Source organism: Phalacrocorax aristotelis, chromosome 5, assembly GCF_949628215.1.
Source record: "Phalacrocorax aristotelis chromosome 5, bGulAri2.1, whole genome shotgun sequence".
Classification (NCBI taxonomy): Eukaryota; Metazoa; Chordata; class Aves; order Suliformes; family Phalacrocoracidae; genus Phalacrocorax; species Phalacrocorax aristotelis.
The window spans coordinates 39,149,959-39,170,716 of record NC_134280.1 but is presented as its reverse complement, the minus strand read 5'-3'; the positions used below and the strand labels follow the sequence as shown (position 1 = coordinate 39,170,716).

The window sequence follows — 20,758 nt, the reverse complement described above, 5'->3', positions numbered from 1 at the left end:
TCCATACCACTGCCTGCTCCTCTGCCACCTCCTGGTGCTCATGCCCATCTCATGCACTTGTACCACCTTCTGCTCCTGTACCTGCACTAACTCCTGATGCTCCTCCACCTTCCCTGCTGCTCTGCACCACCTTCTGCTCCTGCTCACACTCCTGCATGCGCACCCAGAAATCCTGACTCCATACAATGAAATTCAAACAAAAGCCATCCTCAAGCTAGACAACTAGATACCACCAGTGACCTGTGTGTGCCATGGGCCCATGAGGTGCCTCTGCCCAGGGGAAACCCACCTGCCAGCTGACTGTCCCCTAAAGTCCGCTCAGTGGCTGGCTCACAGCAGTTGGGGAGCACTGCTGGCAAAGCAGCTTGCTTACTCGTACAAAGGAAACATGGGGGCTCAAAACATGTTACTATGTTTCCCTTTTGTGTTTCTCTGCATTCAGATTTTACCTCGAGAAGCACACTGTACTTTTTGATACTCTAAACTGCAATTAACTATGAAAAATTACATTTTTTAGTCATCTTTGCTGACATGTCTTAACCTCCTTAATACATACATAATTCTTATCTCCCTCCTGCACTTCCATTAGTTTGATTGACATTACAGCAGCCATGGGGAACCATCCCCAGCCTTTCCCTGGTCCTACAAACACGCATCTGGGGCTCTGACACAATCAGAGCTGCCACATGGCAAAGTGGGTCCAACAGCCCCTCAAAACCACCCCTATATGGGGGCCCTTTGCAAAGGGACTGACTGCAATGCCATCACAAAATAGTGCTGCTCATTCCCTGCCTTAGAAAAAGGAAAAGTAAATGCTAATGAGCAGAAGCAGTGCCATTATTCCAGGTCTATATTATTAGTCAAACTGGTAATTAAATACCTCATGGAGGTCTGCTTACCTTCTCTTTGAACACACGCAACAAACAGGAGTTTGAGTCTCTCTTCTGCACATCCATGATTTGAAGGATCGAGAAACAATCTCACAGGTTGCAGCTACCAGAGATCGAACCACTTATCTAACTAAAAAAGAATATTAAGATCCGTAAGCAGAAGGAGTTTTGGTTACTACAAAGTCTTTGGGCTGGTGGGAAAGGGCATAACAATTTCCAGTGAAGTACTTCTTGAAACCAAATGCAATTTAAGAATAATTTGCAGAGTTTTTTTTTGTTGTTATTGTTGGGGTTTTTTTATACCAGGATAGTCAACACTGGGAGAGATGGTCCAGAAAATCAATACGTTATTTGTATCTTCAAGTCAAAAATAAACACTTTTATGGATTTATGTAGTTAAGCACAAGTTATCAAGCTCCACACAGGCCTTAGTGGATGAAATTCAGCAACTGCAGTGTGAGTTACTGAGCGCTGTGGAAGCCATGAGCTGATATCACAGCAAGTTTGCTATCTAGCACCCCTCCAGGAAAGCAGCTCCTGATCAGATTAAACGCGTTTCCCATCAGCTTGGGTGTCCATGCTGGGGTGGGTGAAACAGGGCAGCGTTCTTGCACAAATCCCATGTTGCTCTCATTTCACATTTCATTCCTCCTCCCCCTATCCCACACCACTAAGGAGCACCAGGACCTCAGCCTTCCTACAGGGCTTGGCTGTGGTGTGTGGGCTCCCCACAGGCTACTCCCACGTTAGGCAGCAGCATGGCACCGCAGAAACACATCCACAGAGGGAAGCAGACAGCACCGAGGACATGGCAGCTCCATCATGCGTGTGTTGCAGGATGGTCCCTCTGGCATGGAGGAGGACTGACCCTCACGTGCTGTGGAGGGAGCATGTCAGTAGCTGTCCCAGCGTGTACCTCCCGGTCTGGCTTCCCCCAAATCCTGCTCATGTGCTGCAAGGCGGCACAGAGATGGGACATGAAGCTGTGCGAGTGCTGGCAACTGGGAAATTCACTTCAAAAGTGCACTCATGACCCCAGCTGAAATGCTCATGTAGATGTATCCAGAAACACTTTCAAAGTGGAAATGAATTTGAACTGGTTGAATTAGTCTCTGTGAATAATTTAGCTGCTATGTTTTGCATTAATTGTTGAATAATTTATTCACAAATACATTTTCTCCATTATTTGACCTCTGCTGCAAAGTAATGAATGCTATTTGGCAAATAATTTACTGTACAGTATTTATATGAATACATTAATTCTGAATATATTTCCCTATTACCCCATTACTTCCCAATTCACTCTTTGAGTGATCTCAGCATAGGCAGTAGTCCAGCCATCTTTTATAAGTCATTCCTATTACTTGGTCTGGTTCATTCTATTTCACACGCCCCAGTGCACATTCCAAAATATTTCAGCCTGTTCTGGGCACATTCCCCCTGGATGAAGCCTAGAGACCTCTTGGAGTGGGTTGTTGGACGAGGGGAACAGCAAACACAGGAAATATTCAGACAGAGTTTTTTGGGGTTTTTGGAAGGCATCTGTAAGTATCCAAAATCTCACTGAGATTTGACAGGGACTAAACATATAATTCCAAGGCTTTTAAGAAAACCATGGCCTTTGCTGAAATCTTTTTTACTTCTGTAGTACAATGATAAAACCTACTCTTTATTTAAGCACCAGGGCAGCAGACTTCACACAGTCAGAGTCACAGTCTAGAAGATGGACAAAGCCCATGCTGCTTTACAGACATCTTGTTACTCAGGTATTTAGGATAAGCAAGTGGGAGACTGGATGCAAATATCTGCTTGAAATACATGTAAACAACCTGCACCTCAGAAACCTCTCTGAAAACAATCTTTGCTCTCTCTTCTTGGACACGAACAACTCATTAACACACCATGAAGAAACTGTGATGGATTCAGCTCCGCCTTCAGGACAGCTACAGTAATATAGGAGCAGCAAGGTACTGTTCTGAACATCCAAATATAATGAAACAGCATTAAAATACCTAGACAATACATACTTGAAAGGATGTTTGGTTCACAGATTTATGGCAAACAGATCAAACTTATTTTCTTCTAACCATGATCTCATGACTATGAGTCCAGCAGTTCTCCTAGACAAAAGTAACAGGTGAACACGAGCTACGTGAGCCCTCTGGTTTGAGAGTCCCACACGACTGTTTTGCTGCAATTCCCAGAATCCAGAAATGCAGCAGCAAAGCCAGGGAGAAGTTCTGCAGGATTTTGTCACCCTTTACTTGCCACTTTTTAATGACAAGTTGAAATACTATTAAATCTGTACTGCTGAATTTACTCAATCAAATTGACAGTTAAAGGAAAGAGTCCCCTGCTATTTTCAATCACGCTGACAGCTGAATTTTTTCTGGGGGAGGACAGTATGTTTGACATAAATATTGAACAAAAAACATCCCTGTAAACATGAAAACTGGTAATTTTGAGCCTCTTCTACCTTTATACAAACAAACTGCTTGTTGGGCCGGCATTGGTGGACTTGTGATTTTCCATGTTCATAAATCAATCAACCATCTGGGGCATGGAACATAATCAAAGGGATTCACACTCTTCTAAGCCCCTTTTCAGTGGTGCTACATGTGGATACTAGGGAGCTTACTCATGCTGCTACAACCTACTCATTGGCCTACTCTTCCCTGCCAGGGAAGGAAGCACAGGAAAAGCCTCATACTCTGTAATTTAATACCACCATTGCAGGTTGAAACACCTCAGACTGCACCCCCGGGAAAGGGTATGAAGAAGAGACAGAGCAGTGTGTACATTTGGGATGATTTCATCTCCTTCATCCAGAGAGTAAATGTTGACTGAGACAAGACCTTTATCCTGCAGGGATCATATATATTATCTGCCTTTCTTGTACCTGTTCCATGCTGTGTCCTCAGCAGAGAAAAACAAGCATTTCCTTCCCGTATTTTCAGCTTCTCTTGTCCTAAGTTTGAATCGATACCTGCTTTTTTTGCACCACAGCCAATGTTGCTCAGGACCTGAAGAGCTCCCCTGCCTTTTTTTTTTTTCTTTTTTCCCCTTTTATTTCCCCCAGATGTAATTTTTAAATCAGTCCTTCTGGAGAATCTCCACCCAGAGTAGGCTTGCTCATATACTGTCTAGATCCATGTAAGAGAAAGAGAGGCATAAAGTTGTAGACTGTCACTGCAGTTCACTCAAGATGTCTTTTTTTTTTTTCCCCTGGAATTCCCTTCCAATTCCAATAACAGTTAATGTAATTTATTCAAGTTCAGATGGAAAAGAAAGAATTATCCATCCCACTCAAATTCATTATAGATACACTTGGTTGCAGGAAAATATTGCTAGCCTGCAGCCAACTCTGAACATAGACACAAGGCTAAAAACTTGGAGAGCCATCTCCAATACCATCCCTTATACGTATCACGGAGTGCGTAATTAGATGACAGATCTTGATCTTCACACAACAGGAGTTAGGCGCATTTCTCATTTATTCTCCTTTCTGTGCATTGCTTTTCTAGTCTTTGTTACTTCAGTTTTAATTCATTGTGTCCATTATTCCCTTCTAAACAATTTATCTTGAAACTTATTTGCAGATGGAGGAAGCTGACGAGGGGCGGAGGGATTTGCTGCTCTCATTTTTGCACCTGCTTGCTTTCACCTACAGGGTGCTCCTTTTTCATGCTCATTCTCTCATGTCTCTTTCAATTATAGGCAGTTTTCTTCAAAATGTCATCTCTAAGTAGCTTCCCATGGAGAGGTTACCTGCATTTTCTTCCCTGAATTCCTTTCTTCCAAAGATGCCATTAATGGCATCCTTTAGGATACCTTAGGATTACCTTAGGATGCTCTTCCCCCAGTACAGACTATCTATTGTCATCTATTTTCTGGATTTCTTATTCCCCAGAAGGTATTTTTTTCTGAATTATAATACATAAATCTGCATTTGTTGTGAAATTTTTGCCAGTGGCAAAGGCCACAGAAGAGGTGGTACTTAGAAGATCTTGAGATACTCCAGTAAAAAGGGATACATTTCACTGACAATGAACTAATTTCTTACAGTTGTTCAATTCCCTTTGCTCCCAGTCATGGCTACAAATGATGCACTGATCTTGATTCTGGATCTGTGGACAGCTAATGAATAGGAATTCCTTAACTCAGGTTCCTTGCTGCATCATAAAATAGTCTTTTTTATAAACCAGAAATGACTGCCGAGGGATGAGCACTTTTTTGGCTGGGTTTGCTTGACCTGACAGTGCTTGCTCTCACAGTGGCTGTGATCCCGGACAGTGTAACATCTTGTAACATCTGATTCCATCTGTAACCAGAAAACATGCAGATGTGCTTCTTTACCTGGCGCAAGAAAATCCTGGGCTAGGACCTTCATTTAGTAAACACTCAGAATTACACAGCCTTCATTTTTTACTAGCTAGGTCTTTTTCAGCTTTGTTTTTTGAAGACACTGAGGACAAGTAGCCATCAGTCTCCGGAGCAGCTTCCTTCCTTCCTGGGAAGGTCACAATGCCCCTAGTCCCGATTGGATTGATGCAGGAGGCTTCACAGCACTCGGCATCTATTTCTCCTTCCCACATTTGTCTACGTCCTTCTTTGTTCTCCCATAACTCTATCACCTGGGATGTTTTTGACAATTCTTTCCTACATGCTCAATCTGATTTAGTTTCCTTATATTTCCCCAGGGACCTGAATTGCTGTTCATGCCCCATTTAGTTTCCTTTTAGAGAGAACACCACTCAGTGTAAATGTAGTGTCCCCAGCCCCAGGAACAGGAAGAGGACTATGGAGCAATTTCAAGGCTGCTCAATTTCTTTGGCCCTTACTTCGTTCCCTTTCATACTGCTCTTCAAGGAGGATCCCCCACTAGACCTACGGAATTTAGATAGAGCATTTATTTCATTTCTCTGATTTCATGCATTCTTTGCATTGTCTGCTTGAAAACATAGCCCAGTCACAGCTTTTGTCCGTCAGCAATGAGATGCCACACACTTTCAACCACACAATCTCACCTTGCGAAAAGAAAAAGTAAAAAAAGAAGAAAAAAAAAAGATAAAAAAGGCTTCAGGCAAGTAAAGAGCATCAAGCCCTATAAAAAAGCATGTTGTGTTTCTTAATCGCCAACTGCTACTTTTGTATGGTTATGAATGACTTATTTTATTCCCTTTTTTTTCTGGCCACCAAATGCTCAGCTGACAGGATAGCAACGGTTTCTCATTATCTTCAGGGAGACAGGCACTACTCAAAGCAGTGGGAGCAAATGCTTTGCCCATGTCCAAAAGCACTAAGATTAGAAATGCAGGTCTTCAAAGTCTCACTTGATTTTTAGATATGTGCAAGCCAGTTCTGCAGTCTGGCCTTTTCCTTTCTACTTCTGTCTAGTCTGCTCTGTATTTTGCTTCAGTGATACAGCAAAGACCTGAAACCCCATGTGACAGATGGCAGTAAAGAGACTTATTTACAAATGCTTACATTTTCCCAGGTGAAAATTCCTGATCCAAGATGGAAAATAGGGTGGCGCCTTATAATAAGTACAAAATCAGTAACTCTGGAGTGTTCCCGATTACGGCCAGTCCCCCACTGCTCTTTTGGCTGCTCTGTAAACCCCATAAACCATCAGTGTGAACGAGCTGGACTGGAGCATTTTGCAGAAGTACATGCTTTTCTTGCAGGCAGCCTTTAGAAATGTAAACTTGTGTAGGAGGATCTATGCTTCAGGCTGGCTCCTCTAAACAGAACAACTTTTAATTAATTTTTTTTTTATACTGCCACAGGCTCCTCTTAAATTGATGAGAAGTGCATTCTACTTTCCTTTACAGAAAGGCGTAGTATATTACACTTAATCTGATTAGCTAGTAAAAAAAAAGCCAGCTGTGCTTCTAGGAGCTTTAAATATGTCCTTTTAAACAGTGTTTAAACAAAACACTGTTTATATCAACCCATTTTACTATGAGGTAAAGCACATTTAAACAGTCATTTTAAAATACCACACAATTACTATATTTTGCAGCCCCCTTGTTATGAAGACACCTTACAGAGGAAAACATTTCTGAGTGAAAACTGCTGTCACCAAGTTGTAATTTACTGACTCTGAAAGTGTTAAAGCATTAGAGCAATAGAGATTTAAGAATATCCACCAAGGAAATGAGCCTTGAAACCTGTATCACAATGTATTTGGTTACAATTTAATTTCTGAGGAAAATTATATTAAAAAAAAATCACATAAATCTTTTCAAATAAGGAAAGATATACTGGGAAATCAGGATGGGGTTATGTCTCCTGGCCATTACTTCCATCCAGAGGACTTTATTTTGCAAAGCTTACCCACATGAGCAATAAAAAGCCAATTCATCACTTTAAATCAATGGTCCCAGTTGACTTAACAGAGCCTTGAAAAAGGCCCCTAGGGCTAGACTGTGGTGCTGAAGGCTGCCCTGGTTACAGCATTTGGGCAAAGCAAGGATCAGAACCCCAGCCTTGCTCTTTTTCCAATTTACTTTATTACATGTTTGTTCGCTAATGGAAGAAGGCATGAACGTGAAGACTGCCATTAATGAGAGAGGTGAAATTGCAACCCAGCCTTGTAGTTTGGATATTTGTCCCATGTAAATAAAACCAAACCTAACATTTAACTAATGACTCTGACACACTCTCCGCAAAGAGGTCAAGACCAGAAGCATGAGGAGATGACAAAGAGAAGGTTAAAATTGAGATAAAGTTGTAAGTAACCATGAGTGCTTAGGAGAAGAATCCCACTCTGTGGCCAAGCTGTACGTGTCATAGCAGGATGCAATGGACTGAAACTAAAAAGAGGTAAATTGTAATTTGTGTTAGGTAATACGACTAAGTGATCAATAAGGAACTGCAATAATTTGTGAAAGGGTTTACGGGCATCCAAAAGAAGATGAAGCACTTACAAGCGTGTCGTGCTAAGAAACCTTCATTTTTGCAAATGGCCGGACAGTAGCATTCAGGACTATTTAGCCAGCTCTGTTATTTGTTTCTTGTTGGTGGCCTCTGTCACCTGATATTGAGAAAACCAAGGCAAGGTTATATTTCGTTGCTGCTTTTGTATTTTCTTCTTTCCCACTAGCTTCTGAGCCACAAGACCTAAGGCACTTTGGGGTAACTGTTGCCACAGAGTGCAGAAAATCTGGGCCTTTTCTATACTCTCAGTCCTACCCAAGCTCTTACTAATTTCTTCAAAGTGAACTTAGGCCATGACTCTAAACAGCTATGCACAGCACAGTTCACAGGTTAATACTACGAAGGCTATCAGATCATCTTATAAAGGACAATACCCATAGTACACAAGGTGTCCACATTGCTATAGACTTTACCCAGTGCAACACAAGTCATCAAACATTATCATCTATAGCCCAAAGACCAGTAGGAAATGAAGTAACAAGCAGCAAAACCAAAATCCTACCTTCCTGGAAAAGCGGGGCACTTGTTTCACACTAACCAGCATACGGTGCAGCGAATCCACCTGGCCCTGCTCATTTGGTCAGATTTTCTTATCAGAGACCTACAGAACCAACTCCTACCTCTTAGAGAAGGATATTGATTAACTCATTACAGAAGCATCCCACCTTCTAAAATCATTAAAATCTAGAATGGTTCAAACCTCCTCACTAATGATTACAGGAGTTTTAATCACTTCCACTTTGAAATTCAAATTGGACATAATACTTGAGCACCTATAATTATCTTTATGGAAGTGAAGATTTTCATTATATGAGGGCACTTTACATATATCAGGCAGAGAAATTACAAGGCTCAGGGCCCAAACACTGAAAATGCACAGGCTCTGATTCAAAATAAGATTCACAATTCCAGTGATTAAGACAATTAACTATGGGAACACAGGAATGTGATGGATTCAACTCTGCTCTAAGTGAAGACTGGATGACTTTCCCAAGAGTTTGTTGTAGCTCACACATAAGACAGGAGCAAAATAGGAATTATTAAATGACATTTTTCACTTTGTGTCTGAACAATTGCAATGATTCCTCCTGCCTTTGTTGTTAACAAAATTTGCAATTGTTATCATAAGCAGTCCACTTTTACATGGCTTCATCATAGAATAAACTTTAAAGAAGGAAATTATATTGTTAAACTCTAGAGCTTAGCTGAAAACACCAGCTCATGGCATACAGCTAGTTTTAAGATTAAGTTGTAAAATTGGTACATAAATATCGTGCTATCATTCATGATTTAAAAAGCAGCCAGTAGCACAGGAACCAAAATAACAAAAGGTATGAGCTGTAATTGTATCACTAGGCATCCTTTATGTCTCTAATAAAGTGCTGGAGTTTAGTTTCTGCTGAGAGGAGGAAAAGCTGATACTACTCCGGTTGATACTGCAGTACAAAGGAAGTAGAGAATCCTCATCTGCAGATAAAAGAGGCATAAGCTTTAATGAAGACATGCTCCAAAAAAAAAAGAACCCCCTCCCAGTCTAATAGCCTGAAGGCATCTTAACTAAAATGTCTGAGAATGAAAACCGATCTGTTTAATTAATGCTGAGCTCTAATCGTTAACAGCAATTACATAACAAAAACTATCTCAAGACAGGGATTAATGCACTAGGAAATTAGATACAGTAGACAAAACAATAATTAAAGAGCTGAACATACTTGCTTCTGGAACAGCATCTAGTACATTTATGCTTGTGTAAATGCAGGATTGTATCTTTCAGCTGTGGCACAGAAGAACCATCTGGGCTGGTCGTCTATGTGATGTTGGACTTCCAACATGATCTGTCAGGTTCACTGCTATGGTTTGCTTCTATGCCTACAATGAAGCTAGAAGCTGCTATTTCCCATGCTTTTCGTATAACTGGTTTGACTTAACTGGTCACTGAGTCACATAATTTTGTAAGTAGCATGAGCTGTAGCATAAGGAGCAGCTGCTCAGTCTCTTCTGAAGCAGCAATGAGGAGGCATCAAATGAAGTCAGGAAGTAACAAGTTCAGAGTACATGAAGGAAGCTATGTATTTCAAATATTGCAGAAGGCTGCAGGTGCTACAATATACCAAAAGAGATTCCAAAAGCGATGAAATATCAGCATCATGGATGCAAAAGGAAATGCAATATTTCTGAGTTGGAAGTTGGTGCTGCAAATGCCAGGAAACGGCATGAAGACTGGGGAAATAGGGAATGATTGCCTTGTTCCTGAGGCCTTACCCATTCCTGTTGCCTGATGTTGGCTATGGCTGCACACAAGCCACAGAATCCTTTCAAGGCCATCCTTTCTCTTAGAAATTTTGAAATTGGGCCTGTCTTTTTTTTCTTTTTCCTCTATTCTTTTTTTGTCACACCCCATTAGGGCTCACTGTAATGCTGTCAAACAGCTGAGAAGCATGGTTACTTGGTGGATTTATGTAATTTCATGGCAAATGGCAAACACTGGGGCCATTTGCCTCATCAGTGGCACACTTCCATCTTAATTACACCTTGAGTCCTTTGCCTTCCACTGGTGCAAAGCTGAGAGATGCTCTTCAGATGGAAAAGGCAAGCCCTGCCTTGACAGCTGCAGCAAGCTCCTCTCTCCTGGTAGGGCTGGAACTGCTGACTGCCTGCAGTCAGAGATCACATCTCTCCCTTGCACCATAACAGATTACGCATGATTACTGGGCTCCTGCAATCTTGGCTCCCTGAGCTCTTCTTAAAAGAGCATGTCTATCTGCTGGTCCAGCAATCTTCACTTCCAAATATCTGTAGTGCTCCTTTGCTCTCTCTTTTGCTCCCAGCCCATTTGTTCCCAGATGCCGCTCTCCCTCCTTTAAGTCCAAGTCTAACAGAAAAGACTGAACCATCCAAAAGCAAACAAACCAAATGGATCATTTTCTTGTCTGACTCAGATCTCTGCAATGTGCAAAGCTTACATCTCCTGCTGGCTGGTAGTCCCCAGGCATCAAACTTCAGCAGTGTCTCCAAGAGAGATAATATTTGATGTTATCAGGAAACTGCTGAGCTGCTGTGGCTGATACACTACCCACAAAGCAGTGACTTCCACACAGCCTAATGCACCACCCTGGATTAGCTCATTCCCTCCCTTCACAGCTCTTAAAGACGCTTGCTCGATTTAGGTCATTTGGCCAGAATTGTTTGTCTCAGCTCACTACGCAAGGCAGAAGCCCTTTCTTTCCCTTCCTCTCTAGTTATATTTTCTCAGTGTCCCCCCTTCCCCCAAAAACATCAGAGCAGAATTTTGCTCAGTCCATCTTCTCCCTTCTGTCTCCTGCTCCCCGTTCAGAGCACAAAAGCTTTCCTTTGTCAGATTTGTTGGCCTGTGACTGACAAGCAATTACAATAAGTAATTTCATTTCAGTGGAAGATAATAAAATGTGATACCATAACTACCCACAGAGCCTCCAAAGTATTCATGTTCACTCTAATAAACTGGTGAGATGCTGTTAATCTTGACAGAGGCTGCCCAGCAGGTGCTGGGGAGCTGAATCTTCATATTCTTTCTCTGTTTGCTGATCCTTCCACAGGGAAAGCTCCAAGCTGTTAAAATGCAATGGCCCAGCTCTATTTTTTAATTACATTTAGTTTATTAGAGGCACAATCAGCTGCATAACTAATCCTGGAGCCTGTCCTACCTTACCAAAGAGGGAAAGGGAGGTCTGACTCATTTAGGCTCTCGCAATCTTGGATGCGCAGAGCTATTTCCCTCTGGGAGACAGAGGTGTTGAAGGGGAATGTGTGGCAGAAGGGGAACTCTGTTGTTTTGAAAAGCAGACGATTTTTAACGATATTTCTCTCCCCTGTCCAAGGTCCCCGTTGATGCAAGTTGCCTTTGTTTTCAGACATTCCTTCTAAAGCCAAAGTGTGCCAAGGAAAGATCGGTGCCAATTTGCCATATAAAATCCATTCTGTCTGTCCCCTCAGGACCAGAGTGTAAATGAGCTGTGTGGGGGTGAGGGGACAGATGCACTTGATGCCAAAGAATTACAGGCCTCCCGCTTAGAAAAACTGCATTTACCAACACTGCAGAAAAATATTAACTTTCCTTGAGATGCCACCCCTGGGTACACATAGCACAAGAGGAAGAGTAGGGAGAAAGGAGACAACAGTAGGAAGCAGAATTTGCACCAGAAGCACATCAGTGTCACACCAGTAAAATGGTAATGCTCATACCTCTTTGAAAGCCTGTGTATTTCTCAGGACATATATCACCTCGGTGCACAAGCAACCCATGGTCTCCTGCTCCTGAGCAAGCAGAATCCCACCCTGCTGCCAGAGCAAAGAGGAAACCATCCCCTCATCACCCTGCCAGCACTGCAGAGGGGATGATTAAACACACAGGACTTGCTGAGTCCAGAGAGGAGCTTGTAACTTGGGCATGGCAATCTGAACTGTGGCATTCAAAGAGACAAACCTGACCCCCCTGGACCGTGCAGTGAGGGCAGCAAGGGGAACGGGAGCAGGGCTCAGTTAGACAGGGTTCAGCAGCATCAGTGGTACTTTTTTTGACAACCCTATTTTCAAGATTTCTGTAACCACAAACACACCATAATGAGGTGAGAAGGAAGAGATCTCTCTTGGAGAGGGCTAGCTCAGGGACTAAAGTGTGAGGATGCTCTTTTTTCAAGAGGGAAAGCCAGAGGAGCTGCTCCCAGCCAAGGGCAAAAAATCTAAAATGCTGCTAAAATTTCCATGTCTGCTTGGGAAGCAAGAGTCTTAGCTACAAGATAAACTGGAGGACCAGCATGTTCCTCATTAAAATCCACCTGGCTGCTGTTTGATTGTGTCTTGTTCTTGTTAAACCCACACCTGTAATTAAATTGTTTTCCAAGCTCTTGAGAACTAACTGAAATGATTAGAAATGCTGTGAAGGAAATGATAAAACGAACTGTGATATGACTGTCTCCATCTTCCAAAGGTAACATGCAGATCTCTGTCCACCAGCAGGTGGGCTCCAGGCTAAAACATATGATATTAGCTCTTTAGAAAGGAAGCTGTATATGGCCCAGATGTCTCTCATTCCCAAACTGAGAGGTGGGAAAGGCATGAGCATCGTTTCAGTCTTCTATTCTTCAACCAATATACATCCAAACCCTGTTGAATTTCAAGGGAATGCAGTGTTCATGGTGGAGAATGGTCCTGTGAAACACAATGCATGGATGTCTCAGAGAGTTAATTCCTCTGCCCTCCTGTCATTTCTTTACAGCTAAATGAAGCTTTAGGAGAGAGGAGTAATATATCTGTGGAAGATAGCTAAGCTGTGGTTTTCTCCAAACACTGTTCAAAGCAAAACTACAAGACGCTCCTGGTACTGTCTGGAAGTCCACTTATGTTACATCCTTAAACATACTTCCCTTTATTCTAGAGGGTCTTCTTGATTTTGCATAGTGAAAATGGAAAAAAATGAAGTTCTATATTTCTTTAATATTGAGAACATGGGGAATAAATAACCTTGGGCTTTCTCTCCTGCAAGAGAGATGATGTAAGAGCAAGCTAAGTGCAGCTGTCTTACCTGGATTCAGAAGTATGTCCCAAACCAATAAGAGAGCCTCTTGCATAAAATAAAAAGGTCAAGAGTATAAAGATGTAATCTCGATGGGGAAGAGAGCCAAGAAAACAGTTCGCTATTTAAATAGCTGATTAAACAAAATATAATTAGGGCTAACTTGGCCCCTTTCCCAGAGTTCATAAACCCACACGAGGAATCTCCTCTGGGGGCAGTACAGCCTGCTGTGTGCCTTATTTAAATCAGGCCATTTAAATAGCTGACCTTTTTTAGTGTCAGTTTCTGCTTGTTCATACATCCACACCTCTTTCTGAAACTAACCTTTTATATTGCTGCCTGCCTGTTTGTGTTGTGTCTTCACCACCTTTAGACATAGCAGGAGTCAAATTAAACCAGAGCTACAACAGAATGAGAAGTTGCAGGAAACCCTTTGCTGCATTTTTATTTCCCAGGCCACGCTTACTGAGCAACAGCCTGCCTCACGTGGCCTTGAAGGACCGGGCTAGCCCAGCTCCCTGTAGTCTGAAAATCCCAAACGGTAAAAGACAAAGGTATGTTTTTATGGAAGCATTGCACAGAGCTAATCCCATAAGGTATTTGCCCTGTTCTCATCAAGCTCTCATGTATACCAAAGTCTCATTTTGTGCAACTTCAGCAGCCCGATGTGCTCTCTGCTGGACTGCTACCCGTACCCCACTGCTCTGCTGAGCCTGAGGAACAGATTTTTAGCAGCAAATTAAATCACTTGGGCACAAACCCACCCTAACTTGTTTCACAGCTTCCAGATTGGTGGTTTATATTATACTAGCCCATTGCTTAGGTAGAATTGGCTTTCCATGTCAATACCGACCATATGGACATGTGGTCTATATGGTATAGAGCACAGGGAATCCCTTCTTGAGAAAGAAAAATTAATATCAGAAAAGAACCTGCAGACTCATAACCATGAACACCAAGAGAAAGAGTAGGGGAAGAGTGGAATGGAGAGGCTGTAACTACATTTCTCTCTGTCTAAAAAAACCCACTAAGGTCTGATTAAAAAAAACCTGAAGTCAACAAGAGTCTCCGCATTGCCTAGAGGAGGCTTTGGACCAGAATTTGATTTGGGAAGAAGGGGGAGAATTGCAGCTATCAAGAGCTTTCATTGAAGTGAAACAATGACTTGAGCACAAGAGCTAGAGTTAATGAAAGGACAAATTATGATGCACTGCTCAGGGAGACATGTACATTTATCCTGCAGAATGCGTTGTGCAGGAGGCACCTCCCTTCAAGGTTGTTTGGATGCTTTTGCTTTATTCTGATTCCTGTCAAACTTTATTTGCAGAAGAATAATATAAATTCGGAAAGAGACCTCCAAGCTATACATGTGGAAAATATGTCCATCCAGTAAGTCCAAAAGCTAGTCAAACATCACCTCCTAGTTATTTACAATGCTGCAAATATTGATTAAAATATATATAATTACACAGATTTTAGTCTGAATTGATACTCCACACACTCTGCACACATGGCTGTTTTTACACTCTTCAGAGTGTAAAACACTTTCAGAGGAACAGAATAAGCACAGGCCTATTCAAACAGACCAATGCCAACAGTGTCTAATGAGGTTGATGGAGAGGAGTTTGTGGCTTTTGTATCAGAGGCCCTGGGAAATGCATCAGGAGTCTTTATTGTCCCCATTAAGTAGTCAGCACAGATGGATCTGTGAGATGGAAGGCCATGAACAAAATGCACATAAATACTGTGGAGCTGCCCAAGGTCAAGGAATAACTCATAGCAGCCTTACCAGGCCTGCTGGATTTACCATTTGGTTCTCTATCCCTCCTGTATGAATTCCCTTTAAATTTTATCTGTGGCATGTCAGGACGAGAATGCCCACATGAAAACTGACCCTCCTGGCTCGTAGTTTTGCATTCACTTAGTCTTCCTTTCAGAGAATCACAGCCCCAAACTGGAAAGACCAGAAGAAAACTACTTGGAGATTTCAGCCCATTAGTTTAAGGGCAAAGTGTACGATGAATTGAAATTCCATTTCAGTGGCTGGCTGGGGAAGCCTAGAGGTGCCTTAGGACCTGTGAGCAGGCAATGTCATTTGCCAAAATTATTTGCAACTCTAACTTTCTGCAAAAAAACAGCGGACTCCACCCTTCAACACCAAAAGCATGGGGATAGCATGACCACCTCTCAGCTACAACCTTTTAGCTGCTTGCCCTGCTTCTCACTTTACAAAGCTCTCTTCTACTAAGGACCCAGCAAAGCCTGCCCTTGCGGACTGCATAGTCCTAGTGCTGGTCTCTTCATGATTCTTAGTCACAGCACTCGAGGCTGCTGGATGGAGATTATGTGATTCCGAAGGAAACTGTGCTCAGAAAAACAGGCGGACTCACCCCTGCCTCAGTGCATGGAAGGCACATCCTCACATCTGAGTAGCTCAGAACCCCATGCTGTGATATAAATCTGCTTGCTCACCACAACCCAAGATCAGAGACTTCAGACATGAACACCTGGCAGAAAAGGAATTAAATAGTGCATAAAGTTAGTTGATCAAAAATTTAGAAGGCTTAAACTCTTTTAAGGGATGAAAACACACGTACTTTCATTGACATAAAGATGCTGGTACTCTATCATGTCTGCAAAATTCTGAGCTTGTGTCTGCATGAGCCCAGAGACTTTTGCTGCGCTGACACCTGGCACAATCAGAAGGTTTTGCCAAGTCATGCCGAAGGTTTTGATTTTTTCCATCCTGCTGAATTAGAGAGCTCATAGGTTAAGAGGAAATCCTCCAGTTGTCCAAACACAAAAAAGGCACAGGCCACAGCAGTGTAAAAAAATGAAACAACAAACACCCATTTTGTCCTATGCTTTGGCCACCAGTCAGTCTGTTTTTTGACATATGAAGTGTATCTTTTGAATTACCAGCTGTGCCAGATCTGAATTAAGGACCACAAGGCTCCTTTTGTGTTAATTCTCATACTCATTTAGACTATTTCTCCTTCCCTTTTCTTCCACTTTCTTATTCTAACATGTTTTTCAAATGCGTCATAATGAAAAACATTTTCTCTATTATCAACCTCTTCTATGTTACTATCAATTTTTTTTGCTGTCTTCTCTCTCCTGTTGTATTTTATGAGGGAAGGACTTTCTTGAAACCATTATCCAGAGTTAATAGCCTAGAGACTCAAAAGTTCTTAAGAACACTTACCTCCTCCAGGGTTGCAGGAGACTGTGATTTCACTGAGGGACAGAGGCTATCCTGAACATGAACAGACCCAAATATTCCATTCAGGACCATCCCAATTTTCCTGAATTTCCATGGTCCCCTTCACCAACAAGTTTCATTTGTACTGGTACGCAGTGGCACTGAGAAGAGGGAAGCTGGTATCAGAATCATGAAAGAATCATACGGTATTACCCACCTCCAGTTCAAGCCAAACCTTTGCCAGGTTCCTGCTCTCACTGCAGGGCAGTTACAGCTCCACAATTCGCCCACTGTGGGGAGGACTGGCAGGTTACAAACCTGCTCAGAATGTCTGACATCAGTCTTAGCCAGTTTTCAACGTCTGACACAGAAAGAAATAAAGACACATTGCTTCCACCTTCCCTCCCTGAGATGGAGGTAACCCTGTCTCCATTTCTCTCCCTGCACCAAGAAACGACCGCATTTCCAAACCCAGATAATAACAGACTGCAAAATGTAGACTCAGCATATTTTGCAAAATATCTCAACTTACACATCAGTATAATGGTATTCCTCCTCTCAAGAAAAGATTCTGAGAGCCCAGATCAATGCATTCATAAAGGTGGAGAGAATTTCCTTTTAGCCCTTTAACAAAATTATCTCAGTCATCAGAAGATCGGCAGTAGAAATTGGCTTGTGCCTAGCAAATTTGCAGAGTCTGCCTTTTTTTTGCATGTGTAGTTTGCTTTAAACCTCACTTATATAATACTTATTTATCACAGCCACACAGGCTAATTCATGTATATGTATTTAGTATAAAAGCATTTGAATTAATGTTCCCAGCTTGTTTACTTTGAAGGACTGAATGCCCCCTCAGGAAGACATATTGATCTTAAAGGAGGCCATTCTCTGATGAACACTGGTTCCTGAAATATTTATGCCATCTGAAGCCTTTTCTCTACTCTTGATCTTTTGAAAAGAGATCCCAATGGATGGTGACAAAGCTCAGAGAGTGGAGGAGGGATAAGAAGTACAAGAGGGGTCCCTTTGCTCTGAGTGCAACGTCAAAATGTAAACAGGAAGGTGATCAAGAACTGCAGTTGTTTCTAAATTAAGCGTATAAAATGTATATTAATGAATTTGAGAGGAAAAAAAACATTGAGCAAACCTTACAGAGAATGCTAGGATGGAAGCAAAAAGATCTGCAGCTTTTCTCAGTTTTGCAGCTCAATTCTGGTAATTTAGGTCATATCAACTGTGATTTTGAGGCCAGCCAAAAGAACTGATGTCAGTGGAAACATCTGAAAGTAACCCTTTCATGGTCTAGCACTTGCCATCTTTCTAATTACTCCATATGGCCATATTTATGATTAAAAATAAAATATTAAATACTTTCCTAGCTTCTTCTTCAGAACTGAGTTTGCACTCCATATGGGCTGAGAGAATGAGGAGTGCACACTTGCTATCCATGTGATGTTCTCCCTCCTCCTCCATCCTGAAGGGAAATTGCTGTTCCTTGTTGGTTTTTGTTTTCATGGCATGGTGAGGAACAGAAAAGGCAAAACATGAGCGGAAGGATCTTAGGGCTAGATCCAGTGCTCCAAAGTCTGAGTTGAAATATATCGCTGACCCACTATTTTCTCCATGCTCATTTATTCTCCCTAGCATTCTGCTTCCTCACTGTAAACTGAGGTAATTTCTCCTCCTTTCTGTCTCTGGACTAGTTGCAAATCACTAGGTGCAGGACCAGTCTTTCAGTGCATGTCTAGCAAATGGGATCCTCATTCTCACCTAAAGGCATTTTACTGAACGACAGAGGATGGACAACACACACAGATCTTGCCCAAACTCCACCATGTAGCTATTATTCCTATCCCTACCGATCCCTCAATGGGAAGGAAACATCCAGTGTCTTGTGGATCAGCTTCCTATAGCAGGAGAAACCAGTGCTGTCAACTGCAGCTATATCCCAAATTTGCTTCATACTGTGGCTATAAACAAGCCATAGAGTAGCAGTGGTGGTCCAGCAGGCAGGACCACTGTTTCCCTCTTGAGAGACCACCACTCTCAGCCCACAGAGACAAGGAGCAAAGGCCAAGGAAGAAAGCAAACAGTTTTGCTGCTGAGGAGGGCTCCAGTACCCGAGGGACCTGTGTCCATGCTTTTAACTTGCTTTATCACATGCTGTATACAATCATAAGGCTAACCCACCTCTTATATGCAAGTTATCTATGGATTCACATATGTATTTATATATGCTGTGGCAGGACAGGTGGGCAAGGTGTGCTGCACTGCTACCAGCCGCCTCCCTTCACATTCTGTTCCCACTTGGGAAGTGGGAGTACAGGCAATGAGTAGAAAAACATCTGTTTCTCCCATTTCTGGAGGACGTGCTATGATATCCTGCAAAGCAGGTAATAAGCAGAGTGATTTGCACTGCTCTGTTAAATGGATGAGTGTGAAACTGCAAGCTTTGAACTGTGCCTCCCCCCTCCTCTTCCCTTTATTGAGAATTTATTTTGTCAGGAAAATCCATGCTAATGTCAGAAACCAAGGCTGAGCCATGGCTAGGAAAAGATGAGGCCAGAGGCTATAGAGTTACGTTGTAAAAGATGCAGTTTTCAATCAAAGGGCTCTGTTGTACCTGGCTAAAAAGCATTTGATGGAAGATTTACCAAAACAAATTATTCATAGCTGTAATGTGATGGAAAAAGCAAAGAATCAGAAAAAAATAAAAATGAAAATTATTTTAAAATAATTATCTTCAAAACAGGTCTGAAAAGTTTGATTCTTCAAAAGTGACTTGCATCTGACTCTTCCTTGCAGGAACAGAGGATGAAGATGGGATTTCCAAAGAGGGCAATAAGGGGATGATAGAAGTTTAGAAGATCAAGAGCAGGACAGAGAAGTTGATGATGATACTTACAATCTCATTTGTACCTTTTCCACACAATACCAAGGAGATGTGTCTGCCTGCTTGTGATTAAGATGAGCTACTGAAAGAAAATTTATCCCTATAGACTTACCCAGTGGAACTGATTGCCCTGAGGTATTTTGGTGGCCAAGAGCAAAAACTTAAGAAGTTGTTACAAAACCCATCAGTCATTTCTCTGGGTGAATGGAACCTGTATGCAGTCATAGCCTGTGTGCAATATATATCCTCAGCTACAAACCTCCTGGTGAGCCTTATTAAGAAAATGTCTCTAGGCAACCAGGGTTGACAGTTGTCTCAGGTGTCCTGCACCAACCTGAAGCTCTGCATTTCCACAGTTCCCCCCTCCACCACCACACCCAGCGAGAGGGGGCTGTAACATACGCATCCAAGCCCTCTACCTGAAAGGCCCTTCTCGGCTGGACAAGACAGTCCAGATCTCCGTGGCTCCAGTTCAACAGTGAATAAGAAAGACCAGACGCTGCAGAGGCAAAGCCTGATGCCTGCCAAAGTCAACAGCAGCACTCACCCTGATTTCAGCAGAGCTGGGATTTCTGCATTCATTTTGTTTTGATGTCAAGGTGAGGGGGAGGGTTGAGATGTACTGTCAAGGTTTCTACCTGAAAAATTAAAATAACCGATTTCAGGTTAGCTTTTTGCTTAGTTACTTGTTGCAACTTGTCACCAAAGGGCCTCTTTTGGCTCTGTAGAGCACTTCCCTGGCTTAGTCACATGGAATAGAGAAGTTGGAGCACTTCTCTCATAAAAATATTTGTTTTAAAGGGAGATCAGAAAACTGAACCACAGCAGAGGCTCAACAGGAGAGGTGGGCAAAGTTGTGTTTACCAAGTAGTTCAGCATTGGAGAGATAAACGGACATTTGAGTTCATTTCACTACATAATGTTATTAGTTATATGAAATTAGACTGTCAAATACAGCTCTATAAAATGCAAGGGGTATGCAAGAGGGCAAGAAGGAGAACGAACACACAGGGGACAAATCACTGTCACTCACAAAGCAGTGCCTGGCAGACTAAGAATTAAGTTCACTCCTCAGGGCAAGCCATCCCCAGCTGTTATAAATACATTTTAATGCCCCTGTCAGCATGCAGAAAGAAACACCCAGCCTTTCCCAACACAGTGTGTCAGGTGTTTTCTGTCATTCAGAGAGTTAGAAAGAGCCACATTTAGATTGCAGTTCTGTCACTTCTCCCTCTAGCAGTGCTAAGGCAGCTTCTCTACTGGTTGGATGGAGCAGGCAG

At 42.3% G+C, this 20,758-nt stretch overlaps 1 long non-coding RNA gene across 1 annotated transcript; it reads right to left on the bottom strand.

Annotated features, from left to right (window-relative positions):
• Positions 1 to 773: 773 nt before the first annotated feature.
• LOC142057110 (uncharacterized) lies at positions 774 to 20,117 on the bottom strand. Its single transcript, XR_012660546.1, has 5 exons — positions 20,026 to 20,117; positions 16,589 to 16,746; positions 15,981 to 16,132; positions 15,774 to 15,890; positions 774 to 1,020 (listed from the first exon to the last, which is right to left on the bottom strand). It is a non-coding gene; the product is annotated as an uncharacterized LOC142057110 (long non-coding RNA).
• Between the last annotated feature and the right edge of the window lie 641 nt (positions 20,118 to 20,758).